The 26,721-nt window shown below is 37.3% G+C and overlaps 2 long non-coding RNA genes across 2 annotated transcripts; one reads left to right on the top strand and one right to left on the bottom strand.

Moving 5' to 3' along the window:
- Positions 1 to 917: 917 nt before the first annotated feature.
- Positions 918 to 22,058, top strand: LOC121640817. The gene is made up of 3 exons (XR_006010576.1): positions 918 to 929; positions 1,530 to 1,533; positions 21,989 to 22,058. It is a non-coding gene; the product is annotated as an uncharacterized LOC121640817 (long non-coding RNA).
- LOC121640818 lies at positions 2,657 to 18,946 on the bottom strand. Its single transcript, XR_006010577.1, has 3 exons — positions 18,936 to 18,946; positions 10,129 to 10,134; positions 2,657 to 2,744 (listed from the first exon to the last, which is right to left on the bottom strand). It is a non-coding gene; the product is annotated as an uncharacterized LOC121640818 (long non-coding RNA).
- Positions 22,059 to 26,721: the final 4,663 nt, after the last annotated feature.

Below are 26,721 nucleotides of genomic sequence, written 5' to 3'. Positions count from 1 at the left end.
TACAAGGTTACCAGTCAGTACAGTACAACGCGCTGATTGGCCAATTTGAAATTCAGCGCATTAATGTCAACCAATCACAATCCACAAACAGTAGGGATGAAATAAAACAACTACTTAGTTCGGGATGCTTTTAGAATCATTAATGTAATTTTGAGATGCTTTTTGAGATGTTATTTATTTAAAAGTGTGTGTGTAACGGACTGTCTGCATTTGGACATATATAAACTTATTTGTCAGGTTTTCTAGAGGAATAATATATATTTTGTTTAATTGAAATCAACATTACACACATACCATGTTTTTTAACATCCTCAAGATTTAACAGTTTTATACTGTAAATTCAAAAGTACATATAAGGAAAATCTTTGATTTATGCAGAATGATGCCATTAATTTTAGAGTAATTAGTCTTTTGGAACTTTACGGTAATTTTCCATGAAGTTTACTCAGTGTTTTCTACATATTACGACTGTAAAAATTAAAGTTGTTTTAGTTCTTCTTGATTTACGGTAATTTCGAATTTACGGTCGGTGACTGTTGCTATTTGACAGTTTTGTACCGTAATTTCTACGGGCATTTTTGACAGTGTAGATATTTATTCCTACAAGGTCCCATATGATGCAAAATACAGCATCTATCCATCTCTGCATAACATCCTTTACAGAATACTTTCACATCATCTGAACCAGAACGACGGGAATCTAAAAATAGCATAGAAATCCTGTGCAGTCAAAATAACCACCTGTAGCCAAAATTGAAGTGGTCATTTTCCCTCAGTTCTTTCTGTACTAAATATAAAAACTAGTATTAATAAAAATTCATATAGTTTTAGGAAAAGTCAGGGACCAGCAAGGCTTCATGATTTTATTTTACAAAGTTATTGAATATATAATCTTTTAAATGGCCAAAATGCCTATTTTGGCTGTTGTTGTGTTAAATGCATCTAATGTAAACAAAATAAAGATTTAGCACAAATATATATTCATCACTACAGATTTCAACTCATTTTAGTGAGGTGCAGAGTCAAAAGCCAGCGTTGAGTACCATCTGCTTTTTTTGTTCCGAAAACTTGCCTGAGTACCTGATTTGAATAAAATTCCATCAGTAAGTGAAGGGATTAGCTGTGGTAGAGGGAGCGGGGACTACAGCAGAAAATGAAAATCCTGGTAATTTCTAGTGTTAATGAAGAGTGTGAACAAAAACATTAAAAAAGTTAAAATTGCTCCAACATGTGTAGACTTCTAATTACGCTGCCAGTGCGCATGCACTCTCTGTACTCTCTGAACTAGCCCCACCTCTTCTGTGACAAAATTACCTCTCACACACACATACTACAAGTTCTCATTCAAACCAGTGTTAACTCACGCATACACATATATAACCTATTTTTATACTACTTTGTGCCCATGCATACATATATAACCTCTTCCATAAAGTACCAATATCACTGATTCATATGTGTATAGGGTATAAATGAGACTTTTTTATGTGTATGTGCAAGTGATTATAGCAGTATATGCATGATTTCAGCGGTGTGTGTTTTGCACCACTATAAAGTTGTTTGCAACTGCACAACACACTCACACAGCATTTCTTCTAAAGGTCTTGACATCTCTACAGTTGTCCTCAACTACTTCTTCTTCTTCTTCTTCTTCTTCTTCTTCTTCTTCTTCTTCTTGTTCCTCTTGTTCTCCTATGGTCTGTTCATTTTGCTCAACACAGACCCTGCAGTTTTCAGTGGTATTGCTCAATTTGTTGTGTTAAGTGAATGATCTGCAAGCCCTCTGAAAACGAACTGAATACATGAATAAAAAATGCAGAAGGACAAAAGTGTCTAATGGAATAGCCATCTACTGCGTTGAGCTTAAATGGGCCTTTAGAGCCATATGCAGGGTAAACTTGGGATATGTCCAAGTACACATTGTGACAAGCTTAGATTTACTACTAACTTGTTTTAAGTTTAGCTCCAGACTTTTGGCTATATTCACCCTTGGACGGAGATGATTCTGTTTTAAAAAGGTTTTCTGTTATGACTAAATCATTTCAAGAATGTTTGCTTGCACACAAAACCGCTGAAAAATGCTGTAGTACATATGCCAGGACTGTAGGTGGTGCTGTAATAGTCCCTCAGAAATACAGGAAAACAAAAAATAAGACATGGAGCATATGCATTAAACTCGTGTGATAAAAGCAAAGGTATAAAAAATTAAGAAGGGAGAGGATCAAACTAAATCAGAGGCCTTTGTGTGCATTTTGAATTTTGTCGAAGTTTTGCTGTAAAAAGTCATATCCAGCTCCGTATCTTCAGCAGCACAAACACAACACTGTAATCTGCCTCAGTTGTTACTGTTGGCAGGGTTTGTGCATGCAGGTTAAGGGAAAGGTGGGACTATAGTGTCATTAGTTCAGGAAAGATGTGTATGGGTTGTAAACGCAGACATTAAATAGTGCCATTTTTAGATTTACCCACTTTGGAACCTGTTTTTTTTTTTTTTTTTTTTTAAGTAATTTTGTGCTACCAAAACGTTGGTTTCATATGGAAAAATTTCAAATGATCGGTAAAACTTAAATGGTATAGAAATAATCACATATATTTATTCATTCTCTGTACCGCTTTGTCCATTAAGGGTTGCAGGGAAGCTGGTGCCTATCCCAGCATTAACAGGCGATGGACTGGACAGTTCACCAGTCCATCGCAGGGCCAACACACAGGGGATAAACAACAATTTACACTCGCACTCAGTCCTAGGGAGAATTTAGAGTCATCAATGAACCTCACATGCATGTCTTTAGATGGTGGGACGAAGCTGGAGAACCCGGAGAGAACCCATGTATACATGGGGAGAACATGCAAACTCCACACAGTAAGGCCACTGCCCTCAAGGTTCAACCCCCCCCCGGCCGAGATTTAAACCAGCAACCTTCTTGCTGTGAGGCTGCAGTGCTAACCACTAAACCACAGTGCAGCCTAATGGCATAAATGGTTGAAATTAATATTTGAAATTAATTAAATTATATTATTTGTGTGTAGCGTACAAAATCTTGTGATTTCCAAGTAGATAATACACATTTTGAACATGACTGATTAAAAGTAAAAGTATATGAATAGAAGATAAATAGACAAATGAGGAAAACTATTCTAGTTCACCTTGACTCACAAATATGGTATAGGTTAGAAAAAAACACAAGGAAATGTTGCACTGTTAATAGATCACAATACTTCAATGTGGATGCTCTATACATGACAACAGTTTACACATATGGACCTCAGAATTTGTTGCACCACTATCTTTTAGAGATTTCAACAAAAATAAAATAATGTTAATGTAGTATACATTAAAAGTTCCTACAGAACATAGAATGTATAAAAACCTAAAGGATTAACATACTTAGGAGCTAACTATGTAACATTTTACCTTTTGAACATCACGGGGGCATACATTAGGTATTTGGTTAGACATCTAGATAAAGCTATAATTGTAAGTACTTTAAAACACTAGCCTATGATTCACTACCCAAATGTGAGGTAATGCAACTCATTCACTGAGCCAGCTATCTGGACTCTTAAACCAATTAGAGCATTTCTCTCTTAACATTTCTCAGATCACTTCAGTTCAATTTGCCTTGAAAAGACACCAGCCTAATGGGCAGTAATGAAAGGAAACAGTTTTCCTCATATTTATATTCTAGCTTATAGATTTTGCTTACTGTTGATAAGAAGAGCAGCTCACTGTACGTGAAGTCAATAATAAAATGCAACATTACAAGGATGAAAAATAGAACAATGTAGAATAACAGGGCAAAAATATGGAAAGACATGGTAACAGAAAAAGTATATAGAGCACTAATCCAGCCACCGTATTATATACAGCCCACATACCAAAACACATATACAGGCAATGTCAGTAACTGATGGGAGATTAGAGAGCAACTTAGTTTGCATCTAATCTAAAAAGGTTAATAAATGAAAGTGGTCACAATGTTTTGGGGAGGATCAGTTAATGAATGAACAAGATGGAAAGACAAATCCATGTAGTATTTATAAAATGTGTTTCTGACAGTTCCACAATCTACGAGGAAAGTAACGTCATGACTTGCTATTCTAGTAGACTCAGACTTTAATCAGAATATAGTTACATAGGGTAAATTTTGTAGATTAACTGTACATAAAATACAAAACAAAAATATGTTGTGAACTGTTCCTTCTTTGCTTGCATTCTTGCAGTGGTAGGCATATTTCATATTTTCAATATAAAATGTGTAATATATGTTGAAGAAAAAAAAGATAAAAAAAATAAGTCATTGACATTTAATGCATCGACAGAAAAATAATTCTGAGATAAAATGCAACACTATACCAGACAACAGTCAACAGTACTCTGACTGCCACACAAACAGTGTGTAAACAAACACAATATGGAAACCATGCAGTTCTTATTCTAAATAGGGAAAATGGCCTCATTGGAAAAAAAAAGGAACAAAATACAATTGGTTACATGTTTTGACAGAGCTGGTGCAAGATCTGCATATTTAAAGACAAACAAGTCTGTAATGCAGGTCTACAGCTCCAACAACTAAAATAATTGGGAAAGTTGTTTTTAGTGTCAGTTACATTCTGGTCAGATTACAATAACAAAAACAGATGTTCACAGCAAAAACAATGAGAGAATCAGCACCATGGACAGCTTCCAGATTGTATTTGAAGTGGTTGTTGGGATCTGCTCCATGGACAGAGTTTATATTCAGTTTGTATTGATTAAACAAATAAACAATAAATAAATAAATAGCCACCTAGATTTAACTAAGCAAATATTTATTAGCCTGAGGTTAGATCATTTCTGCATGGTGACTATCTATCTTTCATTTGGCAGTTATTTGATCCAAACTGATGCTATAAGTAGATTATCATGTCTTAAACAACCATGATGACAGACTCATCTCATGGCTGTGGATGTTAGTCTGTTTTAGAAGGGTCAAATAATTGGCATGTACCAAGCAGAGAAAACATCTAATGAGATTGCAAAGACTATTAAAATGTAATTATGAACTTTCCAATTCATCATTAAAAACTGGAAGGATAGCGGGGAACCATTTTCTTTTGGAAAGAAATGTGGCTGAAACAAAAAAAATCTTAAGTGATGGTGATCGATGACAAATTAAACATTTGGTATAAGTAGGAGAAAAACAACAGTAGAACTCAGGGTGCTGTTTAATAGTCAAATCAAGAGCATTTCCACATAAACAATGCACAAGGGAATTCAATGGATTGGGACTGAGCAGCTGTCTAGCCATAAGAAAACCACTAAGGTGCCACTCTTGTCAGCTAAGAACAGGGAACTAAGGCTACAATTCACACAGGCTCACCGAAACTGGACAATAGAACACTGAACATTGCCTGTTTTTTCCATCTTTATTTCAGCTGCAACACTCAGATGGTAGGGTCAGTTTTTGGTGTAAACAATATTAAATGGAGGATCCATCCCGCCTTGTATCAAAGGTTGAAGCTGCTTATGATGTAATGGTGTGGAGGATATATTTTGGCCTCTTAGTTCCAGTTGAGGATCATTTGGTTAATCTGACCATATCCATCCATTTATGACTTCAATGTACTGTATTCTGATGGCTACATCCAGGAAGACATCATATATATAAAGTCTGATTAGTTACTTCTAATTAACTTTGACTTAAAACTTCGTTGTCATTTGCCTTCATTTATATATTTATATATTCTAATTAGTCTATAGTCCATATATATATAGTCTAATTAGTTACTTCTAATTAACTTTGACTTAAAACTTCGTTGTCATTTGCCTTCGTTTAATGGTCTACTTGTGCTATGAAAATTAAAGAGTGATTTAATTAGAATTGATTTTTGTAAGATTATATCAGGATTTTACATGCACAAGAGATTTTCTTCTGCTTTGATAATGAGTCAAGCGTGCCACATCTTAAACAAATAAGTGCTTCATTTAGCGGATGCTTTTTCTGTTTCACCCCTCTTGTTTTTTTTTTTTTTTTTGTTTTTTTTTTTATCTCATAACATGTTATTTTCTCTTGTTTTTATTACCTGAAACTTAATTTTGAGCTACCTGTTTATGCCAGAGCTAAAGAGGTTCTTTTTTAAATTTTTTTTTTCAATAATCATTGGCTACATTAGCAGTTCTCCTATGCTTCTCAAAATTCAAGTGTATGTGTGTGCGGCATGTGTGTGTAAAGCCAAACTGTGTAGGTGTAAATAATTATATGACTCTGAGAGGAAGAGAAGTGCCAGAGATACTGCAGTAGGCAATATTATTCTCTCTCCAATGCTCATGCTCCCCGTTGGCTGCTCCAGCACGTGAAGGATAGAAAGAAAGGTTACACCAGCAATACCCCTTGTATTGAAATTCAAGACCACTTCACCTTGCCCAGGAGTGGCTGTCTGAAGATTAATGAGCTATTTGGGGAGAGTTCAGCTATTTCACATGCACAGGGTCCACATTAGTGAAATAATTAATTTTACAACATTGGGGTGTTGTCACCCCTCAGTTGCATGCCATGTGCCTTTGATAAGCAATCCCTAATTAAACAACACGCACACACACAAAAAAAAGAAACTGACATTCAAAGTCCCAGGAGGAAAAACAAGCTCAAGCTAGAGTTAAGCCACAGCCCAATCCTTCCTTTCCTCATGGGACTCCTTTGCATGAGTTTTACATACTTTAGAGTCAAGTAATTGGATGGATATTGATTTTGGTGTCCGCATCAAGCCTATGAGAAAGTCTAAGTGTGCTGGGAATCCATGAATTTGTGATAGTAGATGAGTTGACCCACAAACACAAATTCCTGCCACAGCCTCCATCTTGCCCTATTAAGGAAACCAAAAAGCTTCTTCTGTTAAATTGACTCATGGCATTACAAACTTGACAAAGTGATTACAGGGACATAGAAGTGACCTGAAGTTTATGCTCTAGTGAGAAAGAGTGTTTTCATACAATAATGAGGGGCATTTTTTGGAAAATTGAAGATGAGATATTGAACAAACATCAATAGCTTTTAATCATGATAGTGGTAGCATCATGCTCAGGGTGGTTTCACTGCCAGATTGCTGATGGTTTATGTAGTTATGGAACAAAAATCATCAGCTGAAAGTAGAAAACCTGGACAAAAATGGGTGTCAGAATTTGAGGGGGATAAAAAAAAAAAAATAAATAAAAAAATATATTGTTTTATTTTATTTTACCGCTCCAAGAGTTCAGACAAAACTTTGAAATTTCATGTTAAGCCTGTTATTGCCATGGAATGATGGGTTCTGTAGAAACCTCCTAGATGTAATTACAGTGAAAGTAGCTGAACAGTCTGCAGGACAGTTTTTGGTGTTTACTTTACCAGCTGCATAAATGTTGAGCTACTTTGTGTCATCATGACATTTACAGGTCTAAGAAGAGCAATAACTAGCTGGGAAGAAACACATTTGAATGAAAAATAATATTTGTTAAGTAGAACCGGCATAAAATTAATATGAAATATTGTGAGAATATGTAAATGTTTTTCTCTTGTTGTGTTTAAAGGGATTAGAACTTGTGATCATTCCTCTTGCTCTCATGAAGTCTTGTGACTTCATGCTGGAAAGTGGTATGTCCAGCTCCTGGAGAGCAATCTTCCCAAGGCTGAAAGTTACAAGAGGATTTTCTTAAGCACAGAAATGGAACGTATATCTTCTCATGTTTTTGAGCTCAACAGTTTTTTTGTTTTGGTTTTTTTTTTCTCTTCCCAGCTTACACTGAACCAAAAGGCTGATTTGGCCACTCCTAATCTCTCTGCTATCTCTCTGATGGATTTTTTTTGTTTCTGCAGTCTATAGATGACCAGTTTCACTTACAAGGAACATTCTTTTGACCATGTGTTGCAGTTTCGTTGCACCAGCTTTTAAATGCAAATATCCCACTTTGAATCAATGGTAGACCTTTTACCTGCTTAACTGATGAAAGAATAATGAAGGAATGGCTCACACGTGTCTATGAAAAAGGGTTTTAATCAATTGTCCACTGACATTGCAAGCCTTTAAATGAAGGTTCTACATGTTAAGAAGCTGTAATACCAGCACATTTTCTCCAGTTTGGTTGTGAATATCATTAAATTTATAATTAAGTCTGTAAATTTGTTCATATTCATTATATCTATGTAACATAATTATTTTTTTTCTATAGTAGAAATTATGCAATAGTCTAAATCTATATGGGCACAACTGTGTTCTGGGGATTTTAAACTTCAAGATCGTGCACAATATTTCAGATTAATCTAAATGATTCATCTGCCTCCCTACTAAAAATATGTTTTGCTTGCAGTTTTATTTTTGTGCTGTCAGCCATCATTTCTGCTGCTGGGCCTACACGTATGTTTCCATTTTGAAATGTAAAGAAACATTCTCCTACATGTATAGACTAAAACTGTAGCAGGACTGCAGCAGCTATGTTGCAAAAAAAAAAAAAAAAAAAACAGTCCAAAAGCTGTGACATAACTGGTTTTCATGCTCTCTATATGGTACTCACACATATGATAGTATCCATATTCTAGTTCCTTTCATGCACATGATAAGGTTCAACTTTACATATCATTTTCTAATGGCATTGTTTAATTTAAATTCGGCTGTCTCCCATACTAATGAGATGGAGACCTGCCCTACATAGCATGTTCAACATTCAACAATTTTGTACCCTTACTAATCATTCCTCATTTTTAGACTTCATTCTCAGTCACCAGTTGTTAGGGTAAGACTTTTAAATACATTGTTATTAAACTTAAGAAAACTTGGCATGACATTTAACACTAGAACCGCCAAGAGGGTAAATTTTACCTCCTCGGTTTTTCAAACACTTGTATCTCTGTTAAAATAAAATCCCTACTTCTCTCAATTCGTGACTTTTCCTGAAATGGGTCCAGTAAACATACAGTGAATTATAGTGGGTGTGTGATCACAAGAAAAAGAAATTTGAGCATATATACCTAGAACCGCCAAGGAGGTCATTTCTACCGTCTAATTTAATGCACTGTGTTCAGCTGTCAGATGTTTTCACGTCACGCCCATTCGCGCCACTCCTGGTTACTTAGTAACGCATGTGAGTTTGACAGCTGTCAGAGAGTGAGTAATAGGGTTTTATAATTGTTTAGGGTAATCTAGTGCTAAATTTGACAAACGGACAAATACAATAGATGGATGAATGCCAAAGAAGTTTGGTTATTATTCCAAGGCCTGAGTGACGGAGAGTCGGAGGGAGAAGAAGTATCTCTGGATGTGGTTGAGGAGGATTCTGACGAGACAGTGAAGGAATCGGGAGAAAGTGATGATCCGTCATTTTTACCTGGTAACGAGTCATCTACTGAAGATGACCTGATGAAAGATCACAAACCACGGAAAAGGTCCCGGCTTTTGGTCACAACTGAGGAGTAACCCACCACACATACTCAGCCTGGTAGCCGACGGGCTGCAGTGAAAGGTGATGACATGTCATTTTGTAACATCCTGGTAACATTCTCTGCTCTAGTTGAGCTAACTCTACATTAGTTTATTTTATTCACCCCTGGCACAACTGTCGACCGGGACAGACTGTCAGTGCTCCCCAACTGCATTGCACCGCCAGGGCGGGGACCGGCCCACGCAAAGGGCACAAGGGGTCTGCGGCGATGTCGGCTACCCACCGGACCCCTCTTGAAAAACGAGCAAGGAGTCTGACGCACGTGCGAGTCAGAGCAACGTTTATTTATATTGTCTTCCTCTAAAATGAACTAAAATATTGAAATCTGTAATTTTGTTATTTAATATATGCTGTTTTGACTGTTTAGTTAGTTTTTTTTAAGTCTCCATTATAACTATTAAAATAATAAATGTAAACGAACAACTTCAATGCATCTTTGTGTTATTTGCGCTGTTGCAGCAGGGGGTGGTAAAAATTACCCTACCTGGCAGTTCTAGGAGTATTGGAATACTGGCGGTTCTAGTGTTAAGGAAATTTGTGTTTGGTCCAATATCTTTTCTCTTTAATAATACCAATTGTTGTTGTATTATACATCATTGAAAAGTCTGATCAGTCACCTTCACAACAAGATATGATTTGTAAAGAATATGCTTTTTTGGAATGAACACAGCTACCTGCAACTACCCCATTTATCTGTGTTGCTCATTCTACAGAGCAACACATTGTACCACTTAGTCCATTATGTGTCGTGGGTAAGCTGGACCCTATCCCAGCATTTTAGCAGGTGAGAGGAAGGGTACACCCTGGACAGGTCACCAGTCCATCACAGGGCCAACACAGAAAGAGACAAACAACCACTCACACACACTTGCTCCTAGGGAGAATTTAGAGTAACTAATTAACCTAAAATGTCTTTGGATGGTGGGAGGAAGCCAGAGAACCTGGAGAGAACCCACGCATCCACGGGAAGAACATGCAAACTCCACACAGAAAGGCTACTGCCTCCGAGGTTCACCAGAGACCTTCTTGCTGCGAGGCTGAACTTATTTAAAATTAACATTAAAAAAAGAAAGAAAAATTATAATTAAAAAAAAAGATTCCTTAAGAAAATGACAGAAAAAGAAAATAAATTATAGAACAGGAAAGACATCAGCCAGCTTTTAGAAGAGCTAAAGAAGACAATCACTGTGCTATGCAGCAAAACATCTTAAAAGATATCCAAATGTAGTGTTTCTGCAATACTGAGGCGACTAGAATTCTCAGATGATCAACTTTGGTTTTGATATATCTAAAACATATAGAGTGACAATTAACATTGCACTATAGTTTCTCTTTTATGGACACGGAACTTGTTTGTTCCTTGTTTAACATCAACTGCAAAGCTGGAGCTGCTAATCATTAAAGTAAGACCCTTTTATCTGCCTAGAGAATTCAGCTCAGTTATCCTCACTGTAGTATACATCCCTCCTCAGGCTGTAAAAAGTCAGTCCTTAGAACAACTGTATGGCATTGTAAACGGACTTGAAAACTCACACCCTGATGCCGCCTTTATTATTTTGGGGGACTTTAACAGAGCTCACATGAAAACGGTTTTACCAAAATATTACCAACACATATGTCTTCCCACCAGGGGGGAGCAGACTCTGGATGATTGTTATACCGCATTTAAGGACAGTTACAAACCCCTCCTCCGCCCAGCCTTTGAGAAATCCAACCATAGTGCCATTCTGCTGCTGCCTGTGTACAAACAAAGGCTCAAACTGGAAAAACCGGTTCCCAGGCAGATCTACAAATGGAGCAGTACGGCTGATGAGGTGCTACAGGACCGCTTTGAAACAACGGACTAGCAGATGTTTGCAGACGCAGTGGATGGAGATATCAATGAGTACACAGACTATGTCGTAGGCTACATAGGGAAGTGCATTGATGACACTGTGCCCAAAACCTCCATCTACACTTATCCAAATCAGAAACCATGGGCTGGACCAGAGGTGCGTGCTAAACTTAAAGCCCGCACCGCTGCCTTCAACTCAGGTGACCCTGATGCCTACAAAGCAGCCAAGTATGACCTCAGAAGGACTGTCAGGACCTCCCAGAGGGTATACAGGGAGAAAGTAGAGTCTGCCCAAATAACCCACGACCCGAGACGCGTGTGGCATGGGCTACGCTGTATCACCGACTACAAGGGGAGGAACAGGCCAGTGGAGCTGTCCAGCGCATCATTTCCGGACGAGCTCAATACCTTTTATGCCTGGTTTGATAAGAACAACACCACGCCCGTCACCAAACCACATGTGGACAGTGAGGATGTCGTACTCTGTATAGACACAGTTACAGTGAGACGGGAATTCAGGAAAGTAAACCACCGCAAAGCACCAGGGCCTGACGGCTTCCCTGGTCGGGTGCTGAGAACCTGTGCTGACCAACTCGCTGGGGTGTTTACTAAGATCTTCAACCTGTCTCTGAGCCAGTCTGTTGTGCCCACCATCTTCAAGACCTCCACTGTCATTCCCATCCCAAAGACCCCCACAGCATCCTGTCCTAATGACTATAGGCCCATAGCATTCACATCTGTCATCATGAAGTGCTTTGAGCAAATCATTAAGAGATACATCTGTGGCTCCCTCCCTGTCACCTTGGACCCCTTGCAGTTTTCATATAGAGCAAAGAGGTCTACAGATGACGCTATTGCTCTAGCTGCCCACACCTCTCTCAACCACTTGGAGAGGGGAAACACAAATGTGAGAATGCTCTTCATTGACTACAGCTTGGCTTTCAATACCATAATCCCATCTAAACTGGTCTCAAAACTCACCACCCTGGGCCTGGAGAAGTCCATCTGCTGCTGGATATGGGACTTCCTCAGTAACAGACCACAAGCAGTAAGAATTGGCAGTCACCTCTCCTCCACACTCGTCCTCAGCACTGGTACACCACAGGGCTGTGTTCTCAGCCCACTCCTGTACTCCCCGTTCACCCACAATGGTACCGCCAGGAACAGCTCCAACAGCATACTCAAGTTCGCCGACGACACCACCATCCTAGGCCTCATCACCAATAATGATGAGAGAGCCTACAGAGATGGGGTGAAATCACTGACCAGCTGGTGTCAGGAAAATAACCTCTCTCTAAACATCAGCAAAACTAAGGAGATGATAGTGGACTTCAGGAGACAGTGTGCAGACCAGCACCACCCCATATACATCAACAACGCTAAGGTGGGAGCAGGTCAGCAGCTTCAAGTTCCTTGGCGTACACATCATGGAAGATTTGTCCTGGACAATACACACAGACACTGTGGTAAAAAAAAAAGCCTGACAAAGACTCTACTTTCTGAGGAAGTTGAGGAAGTTTGGTATGAATACCAGCATCATCACAAACTTCTACAGGTGCACCATCGAGAGCCTGCTGACGGGCTGCATCACAGTGTGGTATGGGAACTGCACCGCTCAGGGCCGAAAAGCACTACAGAGGGTGGTGCAAGCGGCCGAGGACATCACTGGCAGCAGTCTCCCCTCCATCCAGGACATTTATCACAGTAGGTGTCTGAGTGAGGCACGCAGCATCATTAAGGACTACACTCATCCAGCACTAGGATATTCCCGTTTGCTACCCTCTGGTAGACGATACAGGAGCCTGCCAGCACGCACAAAAAGACTCAAAGACAGTTACTACCCCCAAGCTGTCAGACTACTGAGCTCACAATAATACTGCACTAAACTACTTCCTACCTATTACTGTGCAGCCATACTATGTGCAATATGAAATTAAGCAATACTACAACCTGTGAAATACTCTACTTACACCCTACCTGCACCTTTGTGTTTTATACATTAATGTATTTTATTATACTTCTTACTATATTGTTTACTTATTTCTCTTGTATTTATTTCTCTTTTAACAAGTACTATTATTGCATGCTGTTAGTACTTGATTATTTTTGCGAGTCAAACGGTTCCCCTCATCCCAAGCATTTCACCCTGTGTCGAAATTGCACATGACAAATAAATAAATCTTGAATCTTGAATCTATCATCAAGCAAGAGGTGGGGCATAGCTCTAAAGTAGTTGTGTGTGTGTGTGTGTGTGTGTGTGTGTGTGTGTGTGTGTGTGTGTGTGTGTGTGTGTGTGTGTGTGTGCGTGTGTGTGTGTGTGTGTGCACAACAGAGGTATTTACTGTGGAAAAATATGGCAGCCAACACTCTTAATAAATTAATAGATCTTACACATCAATCTACATCTGCATCATCATGAAATAATCCAAATGAAATTTAAAACACTTGAAAGTTTTTTTATCCATCTGCTTTGGTTTTTTTATTGTAATGCATGTTTGCACTGTTGTGAGCAAAAGTGTCGGCCAAACAAATGATTACAGTGAAGTCCTGTTGTGAAAAACATTCACACTCTATGCTCAAGTTTATTTCTCACAGGAAGACAGAAAAATAATAGTTTCACTTTGGATTTAACCAACTAAAAGTATTAACATACACTCAAACATCTCTCTCAAGACCTTTGCTCTCAGGTGACATAACAGATTCCATCACCTTCATGAGAAATGAGTGGGCTTTATGCAAATGTTCTCCCACATGTACGCACAATGCAGCTCAGCTGCTGTTCACATTTTACCTGCAATTGTGAATTATGTGGTCAGAGGTGTCAATTATTTAGAAGCTGGGCTGCGACAAAAATAAATAAATAAATAAAAATATATCCAGCAACCAGCAACTAACATATGTATGCTTGTGGTGTTTGTTTACTAGGGTTTATAAATTCTAAACAACTACTTAGTGGCAAATGGTAAGCACATGCACAAAGGTATAGCTGTTTAATAAAGGAGCTACAGTTACTTTATAACCTTAAAATGCCATGTGCAGCACAGTGTAAATAGAAAACAGAATTATTTATATTCTGCAGAATTTCAGCTTAATGGAACAATGCAGCGACTGGCCTGGAGGGAAAATACGTGTTAAAGAAGAATTAATTTGTGTGAATAAAATGCCATGGTAATAGTATGATTTATGTTCCTGCATGCCAGACGAAAGATGGAAAAACCACTAAATATAAGAACCACAAAATAGCTGTAAATCAAGCTATGGGTGACATTGAGACATACAGCTGATGATTCAGGGCTCTATAGATGCAATGTTTGGAAATCTAATAGATACAGCGATCCTTGTTCCTCCACTGCTTTCTGTTTTCATGTGCTTAACAATAAACAGCCTGCAGAGAAATACGTAAGCTTTTCTTTTGTGCAGCAACAGTTCATTCAGTTCATTTTTGTGAACTAAACCTTGAAGAAACACAGTACATTAACTTTTATTGTACATTCACACCACCTTTAAATTCAAGCTGTTTGCTATATAACTTGAATAGAAACCAGAGATGTGGAAACAGTGGCCTTTTTTCTTCTTCTTTTTTTCACTTGCATGTATTCTTTAGTGTAGTTCAGCATCAAGTTAATTACTAATAACTCATTATTTTACTCTGCCAGGGTTACATTTTACATACTGATAACAATTATTGCATGTGCTTCATTCCACTTTTAAAAGCAAAATATGTGCTCTAGTTTTATGTTTATAAGTAAATACCTGCACTTGCTAGTCACTCCATGTTCCATTGTTCTCATAAGTAAATAAGTGGATAAATATTTGATTTGACTTTGTGCACATTTTGCACATATTCTGGGATGTTATGTTGAGCTGAGTGGCATCAGGAGCTTAATCAAACAGAGTCTTACTTTGACTATGTTTTTAGTTTTCTACAGTAGTAGCGGGGGGGGGGGGGGGGGGGGGGCAAACAAACATTCATTAATTTGCTGTACCGCCTATCCCAGTATTTTACCAGGTGAAAGGCAGGGTACACCCTGGACAAGTCACCAACGGATAATGGTACAAACATCGTTTAAGTACACCTGATACTAAATGGGCCAAAAATTTGATTTACCGGTTTCTAAATATATTATTATATTTGGGACAAAAGCATCAAGGCATGTGCACACAGGCATGTATGCAAATGGCGAACAATAAAACAATTACACAAAAAGCCCACGAACTATTTAAAAGCTTTTGTCCTAATAAAATATTTTTTAACAGGTGGACCACTTACCCTGAAGAAAGACTGAACAGTTGCACTTGTAACAGCCGTATCTAGCCTCTCCAGTTTGGAAATAAACATAAACATTTCTGTCTGAAAAAAAATCACGGCATGCTTTTATTTTTTCATAGTTTTTGACATACTGAACATATTTTCAGAGTTGGGTTTTTTTGTGTGTTTATGTGTGTGTTAATGTCATTGTTTTTTGTTTGTTTTTTTTTTTGTTTGTTTTTTTGTTTGTTTTGGTCTGCAGCCATCCAATTCAAAGAGCTGTCTGGTTTCCTTTTAAATGTAAAACACATAAAATGATCATTATTGTATGAAGATGTATCATAGAAATAACACTGGACTAAACAGAATGTGCATCCAAACATTTCACATTACATAACAAACAGAGCTTTGGGCGAAGCCTGTATTCATGTATTAAGGAACTTTGAAACTGGCCACTCTCTGGTCACAAGATGTGCGTGTCAAGTAGCAGCAGAGCTGTGAAGAAAAATGACACTGACTTTGAAATGCACTTCATGAATAACTTTGCATTTCATTCCATTTTGATGTGCTTCCTATTCAATGTGCAAAGCAGACTAAATAAACAATGTAAGCCCTCAAAGAGATTCCTCTTTGTTTTGTCTTCATCATGGTGTAACATAAAGCATTTGTTGATAGATACATGAGTATTTAATATGTAAAATGTTATCTCCATGCAGTAATACTCAAAAGCATGAATGCATTCAAGTCAAATAAATGCCAAAGGGCTGAAAACAAGCAGAAATTTGGGATGATTCTACATACCAATGTACATGCAACAATACCCCAGTTTTCTCACCAGCCCTGAGAGCTAAACAGGCTTCCCCTGACAGCGAGCCCACCATACCTCCAAGTCTGTCGCTTTCCCTCACCGGTTTGCCTGATAGGTAACACAGTTAAAATGGGCAGAAATAATGGGAGACAACACAAGCAGAGGCAGAGCCAACCGCTTGCGGGCCCTGCATGTGGCGAGCTGTGCCCATGCGACAGATGGATGTAGTCTCTGGACTGATTAATGTGCTCACTGGCCTGTGCTTCTGTGGCCACAGCAATGAAGGAGTTTGCAAAAAGTGGGCCTGTTATTTGTTCTGTCTCTAAAACAGGTGTTACACTTGTTTGGTCCCCGTTATTCCAGTGCAGTTTGTGTAGGTGGATGATCCAACCAAGCATATCAGACATGAAGGTCATCCAGACATTAATTCCCTACCAGAATACATAAATGCATCTAAGGCCAGTCAAACCTGGTGCATGCATAAATTCATCATAAAATATAATGGAATACCACAGCAGGGTGGAAAACAAAAACAAATTCAGAGTCAAGGTCAGACTTGTTTTTTGAGCCTTAAAAAAAAAAAAAAAACATTGTTTACAAAAAAAACAAATGTCATAAAGAAATAATTAAATTATATTGAATGCACATGAAGCTTTAACAAATCACAGACATGTCTTCACAACTTAATCTGTAAAAAACCTGACTTGAATATATTTTATGATCACCCCCACCCCCCTTTATTTTTATTTTTTTATTTTTTCCAAGTCTCCTTACCATAGTTGTCCAGTGTTTGCTCTGCAGAGCATGCTAGGCAGCTCCTCTATTAAGGCACTATATATAAAACAGAAAAATAAATCAATATGCATCCTTTCCATGCTGGAGCAAGACCTCTCCTCCATCACAGCATGATGACACAGGGACCCTGCAGGACAGCCAGCCAGGATGCCAGGACTAATGGTCGTCGAAGCCAAGAGACAGCGAAGCTTATCTGTGGTGAGCCATATTTCCTCTGCCTCTCCAAAGATCTGGCTGGACATGTGTGTGTTCTCCCTCCATCCTAATAATCCTCATCTCCCACACACATATCCTGCACTGTATGTCACACCCATATTATAAGCTGCAAACACTGCGCTGCCTCCTCTCTTTTAAAAGCAGCCACGGAAGCTTTCCTCCAGTTGGGAAACAACGGTCGTTTTTATTCTTTGGCCCACCTAATACTCTGCTGACACACATTCCCTCCTCTGTGACTCACTCCTCACACTTGTTCATATGTTTTACCCAGTCTTTAAAGATATCTGCTTCCTCCTTTGAGAATACTGGTGGGTAAAAATGAAAAATAGCGTTTTCAGCACAGTGACATCTAATCTTTTTGGTGAGCTTTAATTTCCCTGGACGATGTAAGTGCTGGTGGGCCAGCTCACATACTTTTGTTACAGGGCAAGGATAACGCCACAGGAGAACAGATAAACACCTGCATGTTTTTACAAAGCTTACCTTCCATCTTCCTTATCTTAGTTGCATTAAGTTTAGAAGTTTGGGTCCTTCTGTTTTATACGCTATGACTGGAAATACTGTCGGAAGTGTTTTTTTGTTTTTAAGAGTCCAAGCCCATTTCTAATGTTACCAAAGATCAGCAGCTTAAATAATTATGTTCTAATCCATATTTTGAGCAAATCTTATTTAGAAGACTGGATATCAGCTAAATGTTACCAACCCACAAACCAACAAAGTTTGGGGGATTTGTTTAGATATTTGTTTAACTATGCTCAATGCTTTCTGTTTGTGCTTCTATCACAAGCTCTAAAAGAAGTTTACTTTAAAATGTGGCCATAAAGCTGAACTATATGATCATGGCCTGACACTGACTTTAAAACAGCATGAGCACAGTAACAACTGATGCCAGAGAGCAAAAGTTAAGCTGCTGTGTGTGTTTTTTAGTTGACTATTTGCAGATTATTTTCACAACTGACAAGCTGTCTCATAAATCACTTGCAGTTTAATTACCCTATTGACCTTTTGAATAATAATTGTGCGTATTTGATCATGTAAACATCTCTTGATCGCATATCAAGCATGACATTAACAAAGAATACAGCTTCAAGCTGCTGCAAGGGGGCCACACAGTTAAGCAGGGAAGCTTAATCTATTCATGTTGAAAGCATGGCTCCAAGCAATGACTGGAGAAAAAAAATGTTTATGCTTTTGTTAGTTGTTTGTTTTTCTTCCCCCCTATATATATATATATATATATATATATATATATATATATATATATATATATATATATATATATATATATATATATATATATATGTATAAGTGTACTCCACACTGGTAAGATGATGTCATCTTAAGTTTAAAATCAGAGGTCAGGATTCTGAGTTGAGTATTTAACTCTAGGTTTGGTATAATTACATGAAACAGTGGCTTAAATGCCATTCATTTGGAAGAGTCACTTAAGATTTTAACTGGCTTTAAGGTACTAACTATTGTGAAAATAAATCTTGACTTTTGTAGGGATTTTTATATTTTTTTTTTTTAATCAAACAAGCATTTGTTTAGATTAATAAAGTTCAGGTTCAAGTGAGACATGGAAGGTGTTTCTACAGGAAGTAGATTAGTGAAATACAAGATGTTGAGATAAGAAATATAGTCATTATTTTGATTTATGGTTTGAAGGAATGGTAAATGACAATAAAATTACTCTTCCTTTGACTTCTGTTTGACTCATATTTCTCTTGACCTGAGATGCTGCAGAACTATTTCCTGTTTCATAAATTGCATTTTGGATAAAAAAGGTGAAAACCTCATGGTTGCTCTGGATATGTCAGAAAGCATCTAATTGTAATTTTCTTAACATCTGTAATTCATTTGCAGGGAAGAAAATGGGACAAAAAAAAAAAAACAACTTTTGTAAATTATAAACAATTATTTAAGACTCAGAATGACATACAAAGGCAGGTTTCTTATTTAATATTTATTAATTAGATGATCATCTGAGTTGCAAACCATTCCTTAGAGTTAACACACACAAGTCTGACTGCCAACTAATGGAAAGTATGATATAATCTAAAAAGTATTTGCAAACATACAACAATCACTAAGATTTTTGGTGTTGCCTCCAGGCAATCTAAAAGTTCTTGCCTGGAGATGTTGAAGAAGGTAAGAGCAATGTAAAGGCCTCCTATATGATAATAAGATAACTCTTCATCATCTCTGCCTGTCTGTCAGCCAGGTGGAGACTGATGGCAGGTCTCTGATGTGGTGCAGAGCATTAACCATGTCATGCATTTACACAGAACAGTTCTCCATCACCTCCTCGAGCACTTAGCTTGGGCAGCAGGAGGAGACCCGGTTCAGCCGACCCCTGACGGCTCAGACTATTATGGTGATGCACAGCGGCTCATTCCTCATCCTGCATGAGAGGGATGATGGATCCATTCCAGCTCAAGGTTCCAAATGGACTTCTATGGTATGAAGCAGTGTGGTAGGGGAAGAGGCGTGGATTCAGTTTTGTATGTACGATGAAGAGTTGTGTGTTTGAGTCTGTGTGAAGGCTGCAGGTTTACAGTATGTCTCTGTGGACCCCTATGGTCAAGGATTCAACTCCTTACTAAAGGGCAGTAAAAGATGTCATATTTATGAGCCAAAGACTAGGCTCTAGGAGGATTTATTTAGTGTCAGTGTATAATATATGTTGCAATAAAACTAATGCCTAATTTTTTAAATAGTGTTAGGAAATGAAGCCTTAAGGATCGAGGAAAAAAGAGCAAGAGGAAGTTGTCTAAAAGTTGACATTTGAGGTCTCATGTTGGAAAGGTAAAAATAAAAAATAAAGAAAGAAGCACTTTATGCTTTTAGATCTTTTCTATATTGATAAAAAATCTCTTAATTAGATTTGTTTAACCTTTTCCCCTTCTTCTTTTGGCAAACTAACAGATTTATACAAAACCGAGTGCATATGTAGTACTTAACCATCATTTTAATAAATAAATAAATACTGAAAATGGGAAAAGAAATTACGCACTTTTAAACAACCTTGTTAGCAGCAGAAGATGCACATTTCAGCACAATTCCTTTCTATTAATGAAATATTAAATCCTGCTTATGGCACACCCAAAGACACACATCCACAAATATATACACACACGTCCACACATTATATGCTGCAGGATAATGAATAATCACAAAGTCATAATTACCTTCGAACAACCTTTTTCTCACTACAGTGCATCTTGGTGATTGAAGTCCACCCACATTGAGTTAATTGCATTTATTCCCCCATGCCACAAAAATGCAATTAAAATGCAGGCATTACACACAGTCCTGCAAAATCATCAATACAGTGCACTGTTAAAAATAGGCCCGGTGTTTGCGTCCAAAGGTTTAGCCTCTGATTTGATTTATTTTTTCTGAATTATTATCTATTCACTGGCAAACACATTAGAATAATTATATATAATGATATTATATATAACATTAGCTTTTAGATGTTTAAGATTTGTAGGGTGTGTTTTTAATACTGTTTCCATACGTAATTTAGCCAAAAATTCATCAATTTTTTTGGTCAGTATTTTTCAGTATTGATGTAAAACTTTAAAAAAAAGATGCACTTTAGTTCAAAGACCAAAAGTAAATGGGAGAACAAACAGTAGGCAGCATGTTTTTAGTTAATTTTTATTCCTATTTGGATTCTTATAACACTTCAACACTAAATGCCTCAATCACACCCACACCCATACAACACTAAAGATATTTTTAATGTATTTCTAGCCATTCAAACACATTTATACCCTGATGAGCACATTGGAAGACAAGGCTGTTTCTATTTCAGGAAGTCAGGGACTGAACCCCTGTTTATTCTTTCAGTGGTGGAAGTTCCTCCTGAACTATACAGCCACCTCAAAATATAAACAGCAAACTTAAAATTTATAAAAGTGGTGGACCATTCACTGTTTCCTTATTTCTCACAGCCTCATGAACTGCTTTCAACCTTGTTTTTGTAATCACGGCGTAAAGAATGAATCGACTGATATAAGCTTCAAAGTCTACAGGCCATAGGACCTAGAGGAGAACTTCTAAATAGTCCATAAAGAAGTATCTGATGGTTTCAAAAGTGGCTGTTTAACTGAGAAATATCTGATCAATTGTCTTAAAAGACTGAAGAATATTAAATAAGTATGAAAGAAGATTCTCAGATTGCTGTAACTACATGAGATGCTAAAAAAAGATCAATAATTCATTCCTTTTAGTTGGTAATTATCAGGTATTTGTTTGTGAAGTTTGACTGGTTTTATGTTGATGGAACAGACATTAACAGTTTTTAAGGAATGTCATGATGTATGATAGAGTATATTTTATCGGGGTATTCCCCCATCTTTAATCAAGACCGTAACAAGATTTCTTGTTTTAACACGCAAATATCATATTTCTCTCTCTCAAAACTCTGCTCTCACACTCAAAAAGTCCATTCTTGCTCTCAAATATATCATTCTTCCTTTTAAATCTCTACTCTTCTTCTTAACGTTAGTGTTGCTGGTTCAAATCTCGTGCGACTAAACTTGCTCCCTTTCCCTCACACTCAGACACATTATCTGTGCTCTCAAAACTTCTGCTCTTGGGTATTTCTTCTTCTCTCTCTAGTTGCTGAATGAGCTGGCTGTCAAATGTCCTCTAGCCAATAGAATACTAGATAAATGCTGACCGAGCAAATTGCCATTCCCTTCTTCAGGGTGCGCTCTTTTTACTTGACACAGTGCACTCAGAAAATCAGTTCTTAACTGGGATCGTCAGTAAACACATATGGATTACCCAAACCTGCAGTCTCTAATAAGCATTTTGTTTTTATTATGCTTTGGGACAACGCCCCATATTCGTCTGCATCAACAGGGTCTTTGGCATTGATGTCTAGTTTGAAACTAAGTGAAATGTTTTCTTTATTGACCTTTTTCGAATTGATAACTAGTCAAAAAAATATTCCACTAGTCCAAAACATAACAAAAACAAAACAAAACAAAACAAAAAAACATAAAAAAGACTATTGACAAATTGTGCAGGTTTATTTTCAGATATTTTTTATTAAAGAAAATAAAAAAGCTAAATCACAGTGAGGACGTAATTTCAGTGCTTTTATATTTTCATGCATATGGAAATTTAGTGTCTGTATGCTGCCAAGAAAAGGTTTAAGACACAATAATGGGAGCAGTTACATAAGGCCTTCTTACACTTTAAATGCACATCCTCTAGTACTTTGTCAATATCAGCATTGTAATGCTGTGTAGTTCCTTATTAAGAATGGAGTCTGGGTAGCTTCTTCAGTTTTTTTTACTGCTGTTGCCAATCACAACATGGACTAAAAGTAAATGTTTTTCATGATGTTCAAAGAGTCTTGTAAAAACTTTTTATAAATGTTTTCTTTTTTTTATCTTTTTCAGCTGAAAATGGTGGGAAAATACTGTAACCTACACTAGTGTTTCCTTTCTAAACCTGACACTCATAGTTTTCCCAAGTTAACATCACATGGCATTACTAGTAAGCGCATAAGATTCTTCATTAAAATACTATCTGTTGGTAGTGGCCATCGAAACATTCAGTCTTTTTAACCATTAAAAGTTGAGCAAGTTCTTCATGTTAACACCTCAATGAATAAGGTTTATATGGAAGAATGGAAAAGCTGTTACAAAATAACACTGATTGTAGTTTTCAAACTGCTTTAGTCCAGACAGAAGGACCTGCCTGGAAGGATGGAAGGAGTTAAGCAAAGGTATTCACAGTTAATCAATGTTTACATCATAAAAAAGACAGAAATGGAGGGCTATATAGCAGAACTCATTTCCTATGATGAAACACAATGTTTATATTGATCAAATGACCTGCACATGTGTGCATATGAGTATTATGAGAATTGCGCTGACATAGATCCTTTGCACACACATAATAGTCAGGGAATGTTTTCAGTGTGTGTCTGCATCGGTGTGTGTGCTGTGTACAGTAGACACCTTGCATGCAGAGGCAAAAACTCTTAATAATGCAGCTCGTCGTGCAGGTCGGCCCTCTTCTCCATTTGCTCAGGCAGGTTGGGAGAAATGCTGATGATGCAATGTGCTGACCCAAATACACAACCTGCTCCCAGCAGACTGTGCCAGCTGGGGCAATCTCTGTTTCTCTCTTTCTCATAAACCCTTACCCCTCTTTTTACTCTGACTGTTTAAAAAGAACGAAGGCTCATTGGTATTAGTTCTTTTTATGTTGTCCTGCTTTTGTCCTCCTCTCTTCCTCGGCCTAAAATTGCTTTTCTGTGTGCAACACGATCACAGTCACAAGCCTTCAATGCCTTCTTTCTGCTCTCATTTTTCCTGTGGCCTGGTCTGAAAAATGTGTATTGAGTAAGTGATATGCCATTGAGTTACCCAGGAATCAAAAAGGAAGATGCTCACTCATGTAGTGCAAAAGCACCAGAGACATAAAGGCTGATGAAACAGCTCGCCACTCGCTGACAGGGAGAAAATTGTGCAGAAAATGTACCACAGATAGAATAAAAGCAGCCTTTTGATCAGCTACACAAGATAACGTCAACCAACATCCCGCTCAACCATGCTCTCATGCTGGTTAACTACAAAAGTACCAGATGACCAATTTCTCGCTCATTGCTCTCACTAGACAGGCAGATCAAAAAGAAAAAAAAAAAAAAAAAAAAACTCTACAAAACACTCAGACCTTTTATAACACCAGTGTGTGCCCAGGGGAGCTGATGTATGAGGCTGTAGCTGTATCCACATGTATACAGAAAATATAATACCTGCAGTGTCACATTGCATGACAGTCATAGCAGCGGCAATGATAAAGAAAAAAGAAGCAGCCTTTAGACCACTTAGCCTTTAGGGTTATTTGTTACTTCATAATTTCTGAACTGGTTAGTAAAAGTGAAGGGGGACATTTTAGAAGTTAATGTTTGTCTGATAAGTCCAGTTTAAAATTAGTAACAAATGACGAGTGACAACTCAGAGAAGACATCAATCAAGTCTAAGTAAAGTCCAGTGTCACGTCTGGACACTGAATTTGTCAAAATAGGTCTCAAGTCTCAAAGGGGCTAATTTAAAATATTGAAGTGTTGTTTTTTTTTTACCATCAAAAGAAAAAAACTTGGTTCAGTTGTCACCATATAGAGGAGGCTCAGTGCCACATCAGTGTGTGCTTATGCACAGCAAGCAGCATCATGGAATAACCTAACCCAACCTTTGCACTTAACACAAAGCAGGACCACTGCTAACCAGTTGGGTGCCCTCAGCACAAGTGCTATGTACTGCCCACTAAACACTTACCTTCTCAGCTGCCCACTAGAAAAGATTTGCATATTTGCCAGTGCAGATGTCTTTATTTCCAAAAGTCCAGTAAGTCTTCTTAAATTACAGACAAAAATATTCACTTCCAAAGAACCAGAATCTGATTTTACAGATTCATATTTTTCTGCTTTTTTGGCAAAAATATTTTGAAAAGTACTTCTGCTCTGCTCAAAACTACCATTCAAAGAATTTATAAGATTTTATTCTGGTGGCAGGTTGATAACTTGATTCACAATTCAAGATTGTATTGTAATTTTTCACATGTACTAGTGCACATAAAAAAAGTTGCATTTCCCCAGCATGGTTATAACATAATAAATAAATATAATAGCGCAAAAGAAATCATAGAAAATATTACCCAAAACTTATCAAAAACAAATCTGTTACACACACAATCATATAAAAACAATACAAAAGGAAACACTCTTTCATGAAAGCACAACTATATAAAATATAGTTATATAAAATAACTGTAGCTATATAAAATTGCATAAAATACTGTTAGCAAAATTAAAACTTTAATTCTTGCAAAGAATTAAGCCATGTGCTTTAATACAGCCAAAATAAGCACCAGACTGAGGTATAAAAATCTGCCCAAATACACAAAAATGTCAGTAATGATGTATGAGGTTTAGTGTTCCCTTAACGTTTGCAAAACAGATCAATATCAGCAGCAGTATGGCCAAATCACTGTATATATATATATATATATATATACACACACAAATGTATTAACACCAAAATGTACCAGAACCATTCTAACATTTACAGGTTCATTGAACATGTCAGAAGATCAAAAAAACAAAAACCTGGATGTCAAAATGAACGATGACACATCTCATTTAGGATCTGTTCATGTTATCAGCTGGTGAGAAGAAGACCGAGTGACTCAGTTTGGAGCTGATCTTACAGCTGTTATCGGCCGCTTGCAGAGCCTTTTTTTATTCATTTGTTTTTTTTTTATCAGCAACACTGGATCACTCAGAATGCAAAATGGTACAATATTTTTAACTTTATACATACCGTGATTATGGCTATAATTGAACATTAGCCTAATCATTTTTGGTGCCCAAAATATACTTTAAACGCATAATAAGAAAGTCGCACAACTATGTAAAGTATTCTCCAGCTCACACTAAAAGTTACAATGATGTTATAATCTGGTGGTGATCAACCCTTGAATAAAAACGATGAGTCATGCTCTCTGAATCACTTTTTTATTTGAGCTAGATGAATCCTGGCATTGTCGTCTTGGTGTATGTCCATAGCCTTAGGGAATAAAAACAAGATCGATTGTTAGATTGTTGTTAAATTTGGTCATTAACACTATTTACATGTTGAGATTTTAAAATGACAGAAATGTGATTTCTTGCTATTAACCACAGTAGCTGTTGAGGGTAAGCTTTAGTTTTTGAAAAGAACACGAGTGACAGATCATAATAGTTGTGTCTTGCTTGGATTTTATACCAAATAATGCTCAATCTAACCAGAAGTTCAATTTAACCCGATTTCCAAACTGCTAGCAACAGAACTGGTGTTGCACTAGATATTTATTAAAAAAAAAAAAAAAAAAAAAAAAAGAAGTCTAATGTTATCATGTAAAGGAGATGAGCTAATGCCACAATGCTCAATCATCCTTTTCTTAAAGAAATGAAAGAAAAGCTGAAAAATCTCTTGTTTCTACCCCTGTTTGAGGTGGTGGGATCAAGCATGAAAGTCCTACACTGCTAAAAAATGTAAAACTAAAGACCAGTGTTATTTAACAGAAAGCCCACTGGAGTGCTGGAGGGTTTTCAGGTTGCACACATATAACAGCACATTGGCTTCATCTTAGAATAGGACTAAAAATGAACACCGAATGGCTCATCTATGGCCTCTTTTGCCCATATTTTCATAATGTACTCCAGTTGCATTGCATGCTAAACTTGAAAAACTAATGCAACAGTGATCATTTTATTCTGTGGCAAGACAGAGAATATGTATCACTGTCAAATCATCAAAATACAAAATCCACACCAAGAGATAATTCCAAGT

Source organism: Melanotaenia boesemani, chromosome 5 (assembly GCF_017639745.1).
Source record: "Melanotaenia boesemani isolate fMelBoe1 chromosome 5, fMelBoe1.pri, whole genome shotgun sequence".
Lineage (NCBI taxonomy): Eukaryota > Metazoa > Chordata > Actinopteri > Atheriniformes > Melanotaeniidae > Melanotaenia > Melanotaenia boesemani.
Note: the sequence above shows the minus strand (reverse complement) of the source record. Positions and strands in the feature narration are given on the sequence as shown.